The 19,097-nt window shown below is 33.9% G+C and overlaps 1 long non-coding RNA gene across 1 annotated transcript; it reads right to left on the reverse strand.

Annotated features, from left to right (window-relative positions):
* Positions 1–4,456: 4,456 nt before the first annotated feature.
* LOC308631192 lies at positions 4,457–18,889 on the reverse strand. Its single transcript, XR_014018136.1, has 2 exons — positions 18,738–18,889; positions 4,457–10,152 (listed from the first exon to the last, which is right to left on the reverse strand). It is a non-coding gene; the product is annotated as an uncharacterized lncRNA (long non-coding RNA).
* Positions 18,890–19,097: the final 208 nt, after the last annotated feature.

Raw genomic sequence — 19,097 nt, forward strand, 5'->3', positions numbered from 1 at the left:
AACAATTTAAGTAACAAACTGTTTTCTTGAAAAATTTTAAATTTAAAAGTCCAGTGTCTCATGTCAATTATCTTGCAAGAGGTGAAGAAATTAGTTGTGTATTTTAGCATCAATTGTGAGGGAAAAAAGTAAATGGTGTGAATATTTTAAATTTTTTTCTAGTGTCCATTGTTATAGTTACTCCCACACCAATTTTATGGTTTTTCTATGTCAGGAACTCTACATGTACCCTTATCTTACCCAGAATTTCTAGAATAATTCTTGGCTAAGGAGGATTTTCAATTAACAATCATAGGTTTAGAAAACACTTGGTCTATATTTTTGTGTACAGCAAACAGTCCATACGTGGTTTCCACCAATTAAGTTGGTTGGAAACCAGTTTAAACCCAATGTACCATAATTTGCCTTAGCCCTTATTTTCCTATCTCTAACTTATTGAAACAATGATTAGAGCCTGGCCAGAGGTAATCAGGAGCCTGTGAAATGAATCTACATTAAAGCTCTAATAAAGCATCCTACATTTGATGGTGACTGGTCTACCTAGTCATAGTCTGTCTCAGATGACTTGATTATGAGAATAAGAAATCTGGGGCAGTGGTGAACCCCTGTAATCTCAGCTACTCAGGAAGCTGGGGCAGGAGGAACATGAGATCAAGGCCTGGGAAATATAGAAAGACCCATCTAGAAAGAGAGAGAGAGAGAGAGAGAGAGAGAGAGAGAGAGAGAGAGAAAGAAAGAGAGAGAGAAATGAATGAATGTCACCTAGAAATGTAGACAGAAAGATGATTCCCTCTGTGATTACCGAGAATGATGAGAAAATAGAAGTCATACACTAGAATCAAGAATTAGGTCTTCCTGTGTCCTCTATCATCTGATTCCCATCTCAACTGAGTCATCATGAGAAAAGAACACCATAATTGGGAACATTTTCTACCTTACATGGAAGGACATGCTAACTGGGTTGCAACATGCCAAGATGGATCTCTGCATTTCTTCATTTTCCCCATGTGTCTATAATAAAACCTTATCTATTATCTAAAATGTGCTGCTATTACTTTCAACCTGAAAGAAAATCTGAGTAACGCAACATATTACTTAGCAAACCACGAACAACTGAAACTATCTGCTGAATATCCCTTTTCTAGGAACTCTCCCTTCCCTTAGTTCTACATTTTTAATCTGGCTATACTTCCATAAAAAGACCACCCTTAGTCCCTGGTTGTAAGTTGGATCACTCAAAACCAAGTTAGAAAAATCAAAATACCTTAGTTGCTATTGACTAGAGGAGAGATGGATTTTGGGGCCTGGAAATGAAAAGGTTCATATTAAGCTTTCACTGGTCGCTTTGAGATCTTAAACTCCAGACTGGCCTGTCCATGTTTCCTTCTGTGTAGGAATGACCAACATACAGAAATAATAATGTTGCCATTTGAAAGAAGAAAAAGCCCAGATGGTTCTTGACAGTATTCAACTTCTTCCTGTGGCTTAATTGTTAACATCCCTATTTCCTTAAGTTAGTTCAATTTCCCTTTTTATTACCTGAAATTAGAACAATGTGATGTGAGAAAATAACTTTTCAATATGAGTGAGGTTGAATACGCCATCAAGCTCTTTGGGGAAGATATTTTGACATGGCCCATATTCTTCAGTGTCCTTTCCTCATCTCTCATGATTTCCCTTGATTGAAGCCATAATCACAACAGTGATGTCCTTGTCCTATGCTGCTTTCCCATATCTCCTTCCTCATCATTTATTCCATTAATAATAGAGTTCAAGGAGTGTCTTGACATAATGAGTGACAGAATGTCTCCAGTGGTGAAAAGGAATACATAGAACTCAGAGTTCAATGTTAAATAATATCCTTTCATTGTCCCATAGTATCATTGTTCTTGCTAATCATCAGGTTGTTTTCAAGACTTCCCTAAAGATCAGCCTAGAGAATGCTGCTTTGTATATTTTGCTATTGGCCAAAGATATAAACTTGAATCAAGTATTGAATAAGAAAATGAGATCCTATTATATGTCACTTATCTTCTCCTGATTCTAATTTTACTTCCTGGCCATGATCATCTATCTCATTATCTTTCTAAGTTATCTTGTGATCAGAAACAGCTCACTTCATATCCCTGTGTCCATTTCCTCATCTTTAAAGGAAGGGGTTGTTATGTCCAAATCTGACTTTGTGAGTCTATGATTTACCATCCAACCTACTAAGAGGTTACAATATCCATATACTTGAGCTATTTCTTACATTCCTCCCAATTTTCCCAGCTCCCCATGCATATCTCTTCATTTGTGGCCACCAATACAGATATGTCTTACAGTATCAATGCTGTCTTGAGCTGTTATAATAAACACCATGGACTGGGTGACTGATACAACATTTATTTCTCCAAGTTATGGAAGTGGGGAAGTCCAAGATAATGTTGCTGAGTTGGTTTCTGCTGAGGGAGTCTCTTCAGGGTCAACTGATGGACTCCTTGTTGCTGAATCCTCACAAGCAGAGAAAGAGATTGTGTCTCCCTTGTTTATTCTTGTAAAGGCACAAATCCCATTAATGAGGACTGTATTCTAATGACATAATTAACTCTCAAAGGCCTCACTTTCAAATGCCAAAACATTGAAGATTGACTTCAACATAAGAATTTGGGGGGATGCAACGATTCATTCCATAGAAAAGCCTTTGAAAAATATCCAGATAATAAGTTCACTATTATATTTCTATGAGGTAATCAAAATTTGTATCTTTACTCTTCCTTCAATCTAAGGGAACCTATATTATGATAAATCTAAATTATTTTCAGTATTATGATGGTCAAGCAGATGACAGACACATGTTGATGTGTTTAACTAAACGTGTGAAATAATACATTTTCTATTAACTCCATGAATCCTGGGATTCTCTGATATTTTAATGACTTTCAAAGTTTCAAGATCAAAATATAAACTTTCAAAAGTCAAACATTTTAATTGCATAAATAGACACTAGTAAAGAAATGGTTTTCATTACCTCAGTTAATTTAATATCCAGAAAGGATCTCCCCAAGAATATTTTGCTTTTGGTTAGTGTTATTTTTTTCCATGTACATGATTAAGTTTTAATTTTTTAAGTGCTAAGGAGGAGTGAATGAACATAAATATATCAAATCTGTGTTGCTTTTACATTTATTAATCAGTGTCTGCTCAACTTTTTAATGGACATTTTTGGTTTATAGTAGAAACTTTAAAAACAATATCAGCTCTGTGGACATAGCAGTCTTTTCCAAAAAAAAAAAAATAATAATAATAATAAGCAAAAGTGATTTTTGTAGTAAAACCTGTTCCTGTTGTGTATCTGCTCTGTAATGTTTTCTTAAACCAACTTTTGTGTCCCATCTAGCTTTTTCTACAGCTTTGCTTATCCAAAAAGAAAGCAAATTTTCACTAAAAAGGAAAGAGACGGTTCTCTCTTTGCATATCTATACATTTATAAATAAGTTAGTGAGGTTATTTTTGGCTATGATTATACCTGGCCTGAAGTCTGAATCAAGAAAATGTTTGCCAATTTACTTTTCAAATAACCTCTCAGGTTTCTTTCCCTAGTTCTACATTGTTAACTTTGCAAAGTGTTTAATCACGTTATAGTTAATACACAAATTAACCATAATTAAAGAAAAATAATATTTGCCAAACACCCCAAAATGGATGCTATTCTGTATATGATTACAAAGAGTTCTTAGAATTTTTCTTGAACTCCTGCCAAACAGTCGACGAAAGTAATTATTTAGAAACCATGTATTTTCTTCTCAGGTTTGTAGAGGGATAGATGAATATTCAAAGCTTCAGCAAGAAGTTTCTAGGAGTTGGGAGAGTATCTTGAACATGTTGAGTCCTTATCTTTCAACATTTTAACAGTCCTTCTCTTTCTTGCCTGATCAGTTTCTTCTCAGTACAACCCTGTTCCCTCTCCTTTGCTTCACCCAAACCCTGTTCCCTCTCCTTTGCTGCACCTAAGTTTTCTTGGCACCTAAACTTACCGAGCCCCTCCTCACTTCTAAAAAATATGTCCTGAGGCCCAAGACATCTGCCAGTTTCTCCTCTTGGTCCTGCCCTTGACTGAATCACAATTTTCCACATTCCCAGTTTATGGGTCTCAAAGAATGTTCTAAGACATTTAATACTATGATTCATCAATGGAGAGGGCCCATAAACGGAGCTTCTGTAATTATTGAATCTCACAAAATACTATTTATAAAAAATGAAGATAGTGCAAAATTTAAACTAATCATATTTGATGATGAGCAAGAACCAACTAATAAAAAGGTGTGTGGTGGTATTTATGTATTTTCTTCAGAAGGAAGATTATTAATGTATACGGATAGACTGACATTTTCCCTTTTGACATCCCATAAAAGAAACAAACACTGGTTGGCATATCTTTGCTTCTGATGTCTTAGAGTATCATTTAAGACAAACATCCTTGAATATAATTTTATTCACATCCATCATTTGAATATTTAAATTGCTTATATAGGCTCCAAGAATATACAACAGAGACATACCCATCTTTAATAAATGAATAATAAGTGACAAACTGGATATCCATATGTAGAAGAATGAACTAGACCCCTATGTTTTACCACAAACAAAAATCAATTCAAAATTTATCAAAAAATGTAATTTAAAATCCTAATATAAGACCCAAAACTATAAAACTACTAAAAGAAAACAAAAGAGGAGCACTTCAGGATATTGGGATGGGCAAAGATTTTTTAAAAAATAAGACCTCAAAACACAGAGGGTGAAAGCAAAAATAGACAAATGGGATTATATCAAACTAAAAAAGCTTCCTTCACAGTAAATGAAACAATCAACAGAGTACAGAGAACAGAATGGGAGAAAATATTTGTAAACTATTCATGTAACAAAGAATTATTATCCAGAATATATAAGGAATTCAAACAACTCAAGAGCAAGTAATAACAATAACAATAATCTGATTTCAAAATGGACAAATGATCTTAATGGACATTTCTCAAGATAAGACATTAACCAAGTATATGAGGAAATGCTCAAAATCACTAATCATTAGGGAAATACAAATAAAAACCACAGTGAAATATCATCATACCTCATTTAGAATGACATCAAAAGAATAAAAAAAATTATTGGCAAAGTCTAAAGAAAAGGGAAGTTATACATATTGTTGGTGGGAATGTAAATTAGTAAGCTATAATGGAAAATAATATGTAGTTTCTTCAGAGAACTAAAATATAGAACTACCAAATTATCCAGCAATTCTACTACTGAGTACATGTCCACTGGAAAGGAAATAGGGATGGCAAAGAGATATCTCCATTCACGTGTTTGTTGTAACACTATTTGCAACAGCCAAGACATGGAATCAACTTAGATGTCTATTACAAATGAAAGCATAACAAAAATATGGTATATAAATATTCAATGTAATATTAGTTGGCAGTAAAAAAGAATAAAATTCTGTCATTCGTGGAAACATGGATGAATCTGGAGGACATTATATTAAGTGAAATAAGCCAGACACAGAAATACAAATACCACATGTTCGCACTCATATGTGGAAGCTAAATAAGTTGATCCATAGAAGTAGAGACTAGAATACTGGTTACCATAGGCTGGAAATGGTAGGGAAGAGGGAGTTAGGGAAAGCTGCTTATTGGGTATTAAAATATAGTCAGAGAGGAGGAATAAGGTCTACTGGTCTATAGCATAATAGGGTTCTATTAAAAATAACTTATAATATATTATAAAATAGTAAAAAGAAAGGACTTGAACTATTTCCAACACAAATAGTAAATGTTTGGGGTGATAGATAATGCTAAATTACCCTGATTTAATCAGTACATATTGTATGCATGTATCAAAATATCACAAAGTACTCCCAAAACATGTACAACTATTATGTTAATTTTAAAAATTACAGATGCAATGAATATGTTGATAATATGCTACTTACCAAAGGAATATGGCAAAAATGAGATATCATATCCTAGCAACTGATAGTGTAGAACTCAGTGAAAAACTGGCAGCAACAATTTAAATTTTTTAGTAAGGAAAAAAATCAAAAGCTTTATAAAATTAGAGAAATATTTTTGGTTCAATGAACCTAACTATTAAGTATTATTTTCTCAAATATACAGTGTGTTTAAAAACACATTGTTAACATGTTTGTTTTAAATACATGTTTGTATTATAATGTTTGTTTTATCATAACTGTTATCCATATTGCATATTGATCATTTCTGGATTTCCATGATGAGCCTAACTTACTTTTAAAATAAAACCAATTTATAAACAATTGATAGTACAATATGCAATTTGTGGAATGATGAAATTTTTCACTACATACTTTTTAAAATATTTGCTTACTTTGTTGAAAGTACTGCCATTAACAAACTTTTGTGTTTGATGTATATTTTCCCCAAAATTGTATTAACAGGTATTATCACAATGCAAGGTATTGATATTTATTTTAGCTGATTTAAGCATGCTGACTTCATATTCTTTCTATGCAGTCTTTTTGGTAAACATTCATAAAGAAAAATGTTCTTTGTCTAGTCAAATACTGAAAGAAAATAAAACAATTGTGATAATTTATTGTTGTCTATTAGATAGAATGAGAAAGTATGAGAGGTTGCTTCATACCGCTTAATGTTACTTTGCTAAATGAATACTTTTAGACAAATGAAATTACTACTTGTCTTACTGCATTTACTTATCACTCCATTTAGGAACTTCTCAGCACACTGGAGAAGATGTTATGCATTACGCTAAAAATATGATGATAATGGTAAATGTTTTCTGTCTCTATTACTTCTTTTCAGAATATTTTTTCTAAATATTGTCATCATGTCTTTTGCATTATAACTCTTACAGAATTACTACTTGAAAGCATGAATCAGCAACAGTATTTACTACTGACTCCAAAAGTAATTTTAATTGTGACTTTAATTACATTTAAACATAACCTTGTCTTCTACTATTTGCTGTGAAATGTTAGCCACTGCCATAAATATTTATATAAACATATACATGTATATACAATGTTACCAAAATTTTACTTACTTTTATTTTCTTGTACTACCAAACATAATTAGTATTCTACTGTCTTTTTCCATGTTAGTATGATGCTGACATTTAAAAAAATCCCAAAGTAAATATTTCTAGAGGAAATATGACCTCTTCCATTTACACTTTCATGTACTTTTCCCTGAAGTGTTTATGTTTTTTGAAAGAAAATAATTGTGCTCCATTTTAAATGGAAGGAGAAAATAAAAATAAAAATTTTAAAGAAGTATTTAACATGTTTTTAAAATACTTATTTAGCACAGCATTTCACTGAAGTCAAAAAATAACAATGACAGCAAACTATTAATTACAGTCAAAAGACAGACTATAAAGGTGTTATATTCCAACATAATAAGCAACAAAGAGATTTTTAGGTAGTTGACATATTTCATGCATGTGTGCAAAGTATTATGCACCCTGATAAACTCACCTGCCTGTTTTCTAAATATGGTTAAAATGAAGAATAGAAATCCACTACTAATGTGAAATTGGCACTTTGATTTTTTTAATCACATAAATAAAATGAACATAGATGGTGAGTAAAAATAATTTCAAATATTTAAATAGGGACTGTGGCTCTTTCTGTCTCTCAGTACACAATGACTAATTGTGCTGGCAAGAACAACACCTCCAATATTGGAAGGCACAAATTCTGCAAAGATACTGAGGCTGGTTCCCTCTCCCATGGCCTTCACTGTACATTAATCAGAAGTGTTTGCTATGCAAATCTTGTCATACAAAGCAATTATGGCTGTTCCTAAACTGACCTCATGTTTATTTATTACCTCAGTGTTTTACTCCCAAACCTTATCTGATCTTTCCCAACACACACTATTTTTATATTGCTTCTTAAAGCCATACAATGGTTATTTGTAATTTATTTGTGCCTAGTAAAAATGAAGGAATGGTGGGACTCAATCCACAGTGCAGTGCTTAGAGTCTGGATAATATTCTAGTGACTGTTCGTGCAAAGTATTTTCGCCCTGGGGTCTTTGTTAGGATGAAGAGGCCCTTCTAATAGCTGGAGGCCATGATACTTTGTTGGGTCTTATTCTGCAACGTTAGCTGATAACTAGTAGAGACTGTTAGGACAGGAGGTGGGGGTGGAGGAGGCATAGTTTTATGGTAGGGCAGTTGAAATTTAAATGCACCAAAAATTAAATTGCTAAGCATTTACATATTTTCTCAACTTTACCTGCCTTTGGCACGTGCAACTCACATAGAGGAACTGCATTTATAAAAATAAACACTTTGAGAGCATAAATCCACAGGCAGTAATAGCATTAGTGCTCTTTAACTGGGCAATATTGTATGGCCACAGGAATTCTTATTTTGTGACTTCTGGTTGAGCAACAGTGGCATCCAGTGGCCAGATGATTGTTTCCATGATGAAAGTATAACCCGAAGTTCACACTATGAGAACAAAATATTCCAGATGTATTTAGCCTAAGCAAAGAAATTTGCTAGGAATAGCAAATCAAATGCCTCTGTTTCCAAAGCAACCCTGGATCAAATCTAGGTCATGAGATCTGGCTCCGATGACTACTGAATACTCTCAATCTCTCCTACACTCATTAATAACATCAATATAATTGACTTTAACTGTCTACCTGTTAGCTGTCTACTGTGTATATTCATGTTGAATTCATTAGCTATAGCCTTGTTATGCTAGAAAAAGTTCCTTCAGCAAACTGGACATTGATCCTATAAAAAATATCCCACAAAACAAAAAAAGTTATAAAACAGCAGCCGATAGCATGTGCTTAATATTCACTTTGTACAAAAGCGTTCTGATGGCCCCATGTGTTTAATATGACCCCTAATCATTATACATAGGAATACATTTGTAAACAGGTTGGTATTGTGGTGATATACTAAACAATCCTGGACCTAAAAAAATTTTGACCCAGCCCTTTGTGCTTACTTGCAAGCACAATAAATCCTCTGAACTTGATGCTATCTACCTCGCAAGCATTTACAAGGCTTGGGTGTGACTAATAATAAGCTTTCAGCACAATTTTTGGTTCAGAGTATGACTCGATAACTAAGTGACAAGAAACACAAGTTTTGCATGTCGACTTCCTGAGTTCAGGTCCCGGCTCTGGCACTTTTCAGCTGTGTGAATTAGGTTAAGTGAGTTTCATACTCTGAGATTCAGTTTCCTCATATGTAAACAGTTTAAAACAGAGCCTGGCTCCTAGGATTATAAAACATTTTAGATGAAACAGCACATTCAAAACTTTAAAACTGCCTGGTATACAGAAAACATTCAATAAATATTAGCCTCTGTTCAAAGTAACAGTCTGTATACAAAGGAGAGTTTACTAACTGCATCAGTAACATAATTTTTTTCCTGGCTCTGATTATACTTTACCTGAACTAGTCCCTGTCTATGTCATCTATATGATTAATGACATATATTTTTCAAGCGAGGAAAATTTGATGAGAAATACAGGGTATGGAGATGGAATTTAATCAAAGCAAAATAGTAGCATCTAAGCAGAACCCAAAGAGGTGGGGAGAACTCTGATTCAGAAAAGAGAAAGTGAGGGGGAAGGAAAAGCAACAGCCTAGGAGAAAAAGTGGAAAAGTGCAAAATACATCAGAGAAAGAGAGAGGGAGGGAGGGAGGGAGGGAGGGAGGGAAGGGGAAGAGAAGGGGAGAGAGAAAAAAATTAAAATATTGAAGAGGGAAATAGGCTGATATTTATTTTCTCAAAAGGAATTTCGTACTCAATTTTGTTAAGTAAGAAAAATCTGATCACCACCTACACTTGTGCTCAGGCCTGTTTCATCAGGTGTAGCAGCAGTAATTTAGAACAGACAGGAACTTATATGTAACATCATTGACACCACTCCTGTGTCCTCCCTGCTGCCTGAAGATTGCCTTTCAGAGAATGTGGAGGGCCTCACAGTGGGTGAAGGTTTCCACATTCCGCTATGCTGGGTAAGGTGCTCTGGTGTTAGCTGCTGACCTCCACCTGATGAGGCTTTGAGTGCCCACTCTTTCTCAATCTTCCTCTGCTTCCATCTTCAGATTGGATTAATCCTGTTTTCCTCCAGGATACTGCAATGAAACAAATGTTAAAAAGGAATAACTTTTAGAATGATTATTAAAAGCGTCCCCAGTGCTGGGTGGTTTTTAGCCTTGGTTCCAATACAAGCCATAGGTAAAGTGGTCCTTCTTGAAAGAAAAGTGGTTGTTATTAAGTATGCACTGTATTGAGTAGGGCAATTCAATTGGAGAGAGCTTGATGGTAAGGGAATTTTTTAAAAACACAAGATTCTTGACTACTTAGAAATAGAACATATTTTCAAGAGCATCTTGATAACAGGTTGCATGTGGGCTGTCAGCTTGCTTTATTCTATTAAAGCAGTCGTGATTCAGCATTCTTGGAAGAAAAATGGGATGCAAAAATCCTTGATAAATATTTTCAAAACACAAGAAGCATATTTGTTACACAGGAACAAATTCTGCTGTCTTTTTGTGAAAAGAACAGGCAAGAAAGAGACTATACTTAAAATTATGAGGCTGCATCTTCCTTTTTCTCCTCTATTCCCAAACAGCAAAGTCAGAAGCCTTGACGTGTGATTTGTTTCCCTGAACTCTCTCATTACTAGAGAGGATCTACAATGGATACAGTGTTGATATCAGATTTATTTTCAGGATTTAAGAGATGATGTCAGAACAAGTGGCTGGGCCACATGGGGCAACAAGTGGGCTATGAAGTCAGTTTGTCCTCATAGCACCTATTGTCACTTCATGTATAAAACAATGGCCTGCCTATTTCAGAACAAGAGTGTGCATATGTGTGTTTGTGTGTTTGCTATTTTATTAGTGTATGAAATACTGCCAACATAGTGACAGCTTTCTGGACTAAAATGAAAAAAAAATATATAGATAAACAAATATATACACATATCTATAGATAATACATATATCATATTTGCATATATGTAGATATCTACATATCTTATGCAAATAGGACTATGACAGCTACGTGTGGCTGAAACAATATTGTTTAGGACTCTTTAAGCTGTGATATTATCATTCATTTAAAAAAAAACCTTATACATAATAGGGGAAATGGACCCTTATATTAAGGCACATACCTCAAAAGATTCGTATCATAAATGGATATTCTTTGACAGTGTTCCTTTGAGAGATTATTTCTTAGGATAGGTATAAAGATCCTGATTATTAAGAGAAGGAAAAGGAATACTGATTTAATGTTGGTACTTGGTATTTGCTACTGAGGAAGCTGTCTTTAGTCCCTGATAATAAATTATATTTCAAAAATGACAGGTCCTAATTGGAGGAGTCTTGGATTGAAGACAACATCCTGATGCAACTGGAAACCATATTGTCAAAAAACAATTTATTTCTTAACTTGACATTCAGTATCAACCTTTAGATAAGTACACTATTATATGTCACACACACATAGATGGACAGATATAGAGATAGCTACAAAGATAGATAAATAGATACAGAGAAAATTTCTTAGGCCTTTCAAACTGCTAAAACAAAACACAAAAACCAGGTATTTTAGAAATAACAGAAATTTATTTCTCACAGTTAAGCAGGCTGAGAATTTCAAGTTCAAGGTGCTGGATGATTAATGTCTGGTGAGGAGCCATTTCTGGTTCATAGATGGCCCCTTCTTGTTGCAACCTCACCTGGTGGAAGGGACAAGGCAGTTCTCTGGCACCTTTTTTATAAGGGCATTGATCCTATTTATGAGAGCCTCATGACCTAATCATTCCCTAAAGGACCTACCTTTTAATGCAATCACATTGAGTATTAAGTTATAGCATATAAATTTTAGGGTGAACACAAACATTCAGGCCACAACTCACCTGTGACAACATAATTTCTGTGCTTGTTTTTTAAACAAATTATCACATGGATTTTATTGAGACTCTACCATCATAATTTTGAGACTATGATATTTATAATTTATTGCCACTGATGATCATTTATCCTAGGCATCTGCTAGGCTAGGTACTTTATTAAACTGCCACACAGGATACACATAATAGGGCTAACATCTGGAGCATTGCACAATGATGCACAACTATGATTTCCAATGGGTAACTATTTATGACATGTAAATGCTATGTAATGCCTGACTAACTTGGTTGGTTAATATAAGGATCATAAAACTAATCTATGATTCTGCCAAAAACAGATTATTGGAGGCTTATATGTAACAAGTACCACAATCATCAAGATCAGCCCATTCAGTTTCCCATAAAGGACACTTTTCCCATGGCCAGACATCTGCGGAATGAAAGAGGCTATCCCTCAGAGAAAGATTCTAGAACTGGTTCAAAATATTGCTAAGCGGGGTTGAAGGAGGAGATATGGGGGAGCCTCTCTTTGGGTGTCAACTACACCAAAATTACTGACTTTCAGAGCATGTAAATATGTTCATTGCTTGATTTCTTGGTTGACAACATAGTAAGCTAAATTCATAATGTTGGCAAAGTTTCTGTATATAAACAGCTTAAGACTGAAATGACTTTGCATAAATGAACACTTTATATAACAGCTCTTCTCAGTTGCCTAACTGAAAGAGAAACAGCCATATGAACTGTCTTGGGGTTCCAGGTGTTGCTGTCTTCCTAAATAGCAGCAACAGATGTAGCCAATGGCCCTTTTGGCTCTTAAGAGCTGGTGTGTAATGAGTCTGGAGAGGTAGAACAGGGAAGAAGTTTGCACACTCAGCAAGCACACACCCAGAAAACAGGTGCCTGACCTTAAGCTTTCCACAATGTGAATTATAAATGTTGTCTCGAATTTGGCTATTTCACCACTTAAAGTCATCAAAAATGCCCAAAGAGGGCAATTTCTTTGATGTCTCTAACTACTCAATTCAGTAGAAAATTTTTATTCAAATTTTTTAAATATTTTTGATTATGTAGTCTGAGTTTTTTTACACTTTGCTTTACAAATTCAAGTGGATTTTATTTTCATTTAGAGCTACAGAATCTTCAGTTAATTACTATGAAGAGAAAGTGTTAAGGTCTTAACTGAAGTTAGAACAGTAACACAGTTTTCCCTTATTCAGTGAAAAATAGTCTTTCAAGTCTTCTGCTCCAAAGCCAGCCTGATCCAAATTAAATGCCCCCCAAACTAATCAACCAACAAACTGACCAACAAACAATCTACCCAGTGTTGTTCCACATACACAAAGCTACCACCACACATATCAAATGTCCCCAACCAACCAACCAACCAACCAAATAACTTCATACCCCATCCCCCACCGCCAAAGAAACTTTTAAAAGTTCCTGGAATTAATAAAATAAGGAACCAGATGACCTTCCAAGGGTAGAAGTGAATCGATATGCAAGCATGACCAACACAACTAGCTATTTTAATTTAACATTAGACAACCAACAGAAAAAAAAGGTTACAATATAAAAATGTATGCTACTAGGAATTGTTATTTCCTTTATTTAGTTTGATCCTCATACATAGTAATTAATGTGAAATTTAACTTTATTTCATATTCATTATCTGGTAAGGAACCTGAAATCTTCATTATAACTGATTTATTATTGATCCCCATAAGGCACTAGAAAGCTTCAAGATATTCTTGTACATCAGTTTTCATAATCTATAAAATCCAGATAGACCCAGAATGAATAAATTAACATTTATAATTTTTGCTTCCTGCTTGAGTAAAAAGGATAAGATATAAAATGCAGAGATTATTAAATAAAAACATTAAAAAAGTTATATTCGTAATTTAATAAGCTTAGTTTCTAACATGTCTCTCAATATTAATATCAATAAATATCTGAAATAGACTCAAAAAATAAAACAGCAATTTGTAGTGACTACTCCATTCTGTATTCTTTCTCTTTAACAGCCATATAACAATCCTATGGCTCCTCATCCGAACCTTATAAATAGATTATCCTGAAGAATCCCAAATCTAACAAATTTGTGATTCAAAACAACAGTCACGTACACTACTCAAAGAGGATAATTTATTAGTGGTTACCCTCACTAAAATATGAAAAACAAGTGAAATTAATTGGAATTCATTTCCACATGAAGCACATTTAAAATAATAATACACATACATTTACATGTGTGCATATTTCACACAAGGTCAACACTGCTAGAAGCTTGTACTCTATCTCCTTAAAGTAGAACATTTCTGGGGAAGGGGTTGGGAGTGGGGGTGGTGACCAACCTCTGGGAATTAGCACTGAAATGTTTTCTATTTGCCACACAAAAGCCAACATACATCTTTTAAAACTCATCAATAGGTGTTTACTTTGCTAACCATCAACCTGATACATTTTATTCCTTTGCCTTTCACCTTTTCTTTCTTTCTTCTTTAAAAAAAAAAAAAAACTTACCTGTGTCATTGTACAACCAAATATTTAAACATTTTTATACTCCCATGTTGCTTTTAAAAAGAATGCTGTGGAATGATAATAGGAATACCAGCAGCAATAACAAGACCCTGGTCATTTTCTTTTTTCTTTGAAACTGTTACCTTGGATGTTGAATCCCTCCATAATTTCTGATAGTTTCAGAGGTGGGAATGGTGGCATATCAAGGAGAAATTAAATTTCATCATTTTGGCTTTAACACGCACACTATAAAAGTGACAGCTTGGTGCACTGTAGCTGACAGTTCCCATTAACTAGAAGCTAATGTTGCAGAGTCAGTCCAAACACAGAGTCACGGCCTCTGGCTACAGGAAGGTCCCCTTCATACTAGGATTCTCACACTCCCCTGGGGAGGGGCAAGCTATAAATATTTTCTGTTCCTTCCGCTTTCAAAGCTACGTAGTGAATATTTACACATTGGGATCCTTTGCCTTCTCAGAATCTTCGTGTAAAAGCACCAAGAAAACACTGGCACCTTTTATTGGTCTGAACAGGTGACTCAAGCCAGCGCTCCTTTCCCCAGGGCAAAAAATAAACAGGTAACAGGCCTTAAGCTTAGATCTTGAGTCAATATTAAAACAATGGATAAAAGACTAAGAAGCTTGTTTTGAACATTTTGTAAGGCTATTTATTTTGGTAAATTCGTGGTAGAATAAACAAGTTCCAGGAAAAATCAGCTATGTCATGAATAAAGAACATGTTAGGAGACAGATGTAGCACAAGGAATATTTTGAATGAGGCTTCAAAAATAAATAAATGCTAAATTGACTTGCTGGAAGTTTTAGGTACAGAACATGATCCAAAACAAAACAAAACAAAAGAAAGAAAGAAAAAGAAAAAAGAAATATTCATTTTTGGAATATGTTTATGTTCAATTAACAAGATTATCTGAGTACTAGTTGTTGACCATTGGTGCCATGAATTAGGTCTGTTATGTGTATGTGGTGGGGTAGGCAATTGGTTCAAAGAACTTGTCATTACAAAGTGCTTAGTCTGGTTGTTTTTCTGTTCTTAGGTATAATGGTTGAGGAAATGCTGAATTCGCAAATCCTCCTAAAGAGGTCACAAAACACAGAAATTAAACAGAGAAACAAGGAGCCCCAACTGCTAAATGCCAGTCCTAGTAATGCCAATAATCCAGTGTGCAAGCTTGAATGAGTTATTAACTCTGTGTACCTCAGTTTACTTCTTTACAAAATGGGAAAACAATAGAACCCAGTTGTGTCTGAGAACTGAACGAATTAATATTTGTTATGTGCTTAAAACAGTTTAAATGGTGAAATTATGACATATTTAATAATGTTATTTACAAAAGGTACAGGCATATGATAAACAAAAGATAGCTCTCAATCTCATGGAGTCCATTGGCCATGCAGGAGAAAATAAATCAGTAATTTAAAATTTTCCAAAAATTTGGACAATTGCAAAGTCTGAACTATGCTAAAGTGACTCTCAGAACACAAAGAATGGATTTACCCTGCTAAAATAAGCTGAGAAGGGTGGGTTGTGGTGCATTAAAAGGCTTCATAGAGAAGGTTAAAACTTAAGAAGACACTTGAAGGATGAAGATGAATTCCTAGACAACAACAGAGGACTGGTTTGACAACATAAAGAAGAAGAGCCAGCATTTGCCACCATTATGTGTGAAATACTTTCAAATTTGAGTCTTGGAAGATGGTTGATGGGGGGGACAGTCAAGTACCCTGGCTGGCGTGAGGATGGAATTGCAGATTGGCAGCACATCATGACTGACCCTGGGTGAAGAAGGCTGGGCTTGACCTGAAGGATACAGGTGAATGTAAAGGTTTATAAACTAATCTTCACATTTTATAAAGATTATAGAAATGCAGAATTGAGAATGGATTAGAAGGGAGTGAAAACAGAGATCCAGCCAATAGTCAGTTGTTATCATAGCCAAGGGTAATGGCATAATCAAGGAAAAGACACCAAAGAGATTAAATAGAATCTATAAAACCAATTTGATAGGGTGGGAGAAGAGTACAGGAGGTGAAAATTTAAATTTAAACGCCAGGTTCTGGCTTTGAGACACCCACTGATGAAACATTCTAAGAGAGAATATAAGGGAAAGCAACAGCTCTATAGAAATATGATAAGTCTGACTTTCATTTGAAGTCAGTGTCCCGATTAAATGCTTAGAGTTAGAAAAGAATTCTTCTCTGGAATTAGTGTTCAGAACCCAGTCCATGAGGAACAAAATCTACCAAATTATGCTATGTCCTTTATGAATATAACACAAAGAATCCCACTTACATATATGATTATAATGGACTAATTAAAGTCATCATAATAACTATAGTAGAAGGAAAATCAGTAGAGCAAGTGGATTAATGGGAGGGAAAAGAGGAAGGAAGGTGAAGGAAGTTGGGGACAAAACTGTTGGAGTTATGTACAAATGTGGCATAGTGAAACCCACTATAATTTATAATTATATTGTACCACTACAAAAAATATATAGAGAGAATAAAAAAATAAGACCTAGTGCAGGCATCATCCACTTCAGGAATCTTCCTGGAAATCACAGATTGGTTTAAATCTAACCAAATGTTTGACCTAATCAATGAGCTTAAAATCATTTGGAATTAGATAAACATTTCCCCAATCCCTGTCTAGATAACTAGCAAAGGAGTGAATCAAATAAAATGGCCCAAGTGCAGCCTTCAAGGGTCAAGATACAGTTAAAAATCCATTGCATTTACTGTGAGCCTTGCTAAATATCAAAAGGTTTCAAGAGATCTCTTCAAAGTTCCTTCCCACAACTCAATATAAACACAAGATTCAAAGGACACTTGATATTTCACTGTGAAATGTATTTCTTTTTATTTGAATTCCCAGTCTTTCCTTTTTCAAAATCATATTTAAATAAATAAAAATTATACTGGTGATTTTCATGAAAAACACCCAAAATTCATAATAAATTTCAATGTGTTTCAAGGTAAAATGTTAACCCTCCAAATTGGAAAAATAGCACTAATTCTGAAACATGTTTTCACCTCTATTTGCAACATAAACTTATGTGTACACATATGGGAATTATGTGTGAATATATAGGATTATATATGTGCATATTGATATAATTCTTTGGTTAAAAATATAAAAATCATGTTCCAGAAAATGTTTCCAATTTGTATTCAGGAGATTTGATAATGCCAGTTTAATAGACACATTTCATTATTACTACATGCATAACTCCCTCTACAAGACAGTTGAATTGATATAAAAATAAATAAAAGACAATGCTTGCTCTCTTCAAGTCTGTATTTTAGATGGAAATTCAAATATATTTTCTTACTATACGAACAAGAATATCAGATGGAATTAATGAAACTAATCAAATCCATTTCATGTTTGTTAAGATGGTCCCAAAAAGAGTATAACTAGTACTTCTAGCTCTTTTCCTTGCAGGGATGGGTTATGTGTTTCTGTTTCATGTGATTTAACAACTATTATAAACCCGGATGCTGTGGGTTCGATTGAATCCAATAAATCTGCTATTGGCTAGATATTGGGTTCAACCCTGAAATTTAAAAGATTAATAAGACAAAGGTTTGTTCCAAAGAAGCTGTTTCTCAAATATGTATTTCATTGCATACCAGTCTTATAACCCAAGGACTACTTAGGCACTTGCCATTAAATCTTTATATCTTTCCTTTTGTGTTTTCTATTTCCTTTACAACATTTTCTGATAATTACACCCACATGATATATAACTTAGATGATTTTTGTTACCATATATATCCACTGACTTCATAAAGTGAGCTTTAAAATGAATAATATTTAATAATAATATTAAAATTTGAATTCATGTTAGTTTATGTTTAAATCTATACTTACTTCAATAATTTGGAAATATGTAAGATTGCTGATATTATATATTCAGAGATATGGTATTTTGATCATAAACATACTTATGGTCTGGAACCTGGCAAATTATTTACACCTACTCAAAGTAGTTTATGAAATATTTTTCTCATATATGTGTTATTATGTAATTTAATCTAATTTAAAACAATTTGTAAATAATTTCCAAAAAGAAACCAGCTAAACTGATATGTAGATGTCATACGATATTTTCATCTGCACATACAGCTTTAGATGAATTATATTTCATTTGTTCCTACACCTTATCATTATGTTTGTAAGCATACTATTTATTTGTGATTATAAAGAATAATGCCAAATTCAAAGAAAATATTTGACTTAAAAATAGATTCTTACCTTGTGTCATATACTTGATAAACTTGATAATTTAAAATCTTTAAAATAAAAGGTTACCATTTCTTCCTTCTTACACAACACACAAAAATTCCCCCAAAAAACGCAACTTAATCTAAAACAGAACAAAAGACAAAAGCTGTTTGGATACTCTGACCTGGTGAATTGCTAAAAATAGTTTCGTGGTCAAACTACTTTGACTTAATAATAGCTTTCTCTCTCTCTCTCTTTCTCTCTCTCCTCTCTCTCTCTCTCTCTCTCTCTCTCAGGGATTGTTGCTGAGAGTTTATGGAAAGTATAAAGTTGTTCATTTTCAACAGATTATTTTTGTTCTTAAAGGAAAATATCAAAAATAATGTAAAT

The sequence above is a fragment of the Spermophilus citellus genome (assembly GCF_964194105.1).
Source record: "Spermophilus citellus genome assembly, chromosome: 11".
Taxonomy (NCBI): Eukaryota; Metazoa; Chordata; class Mammalia; order Rodentia; family Sciuridae; genus Spermophilus; species Spermophilus citellus.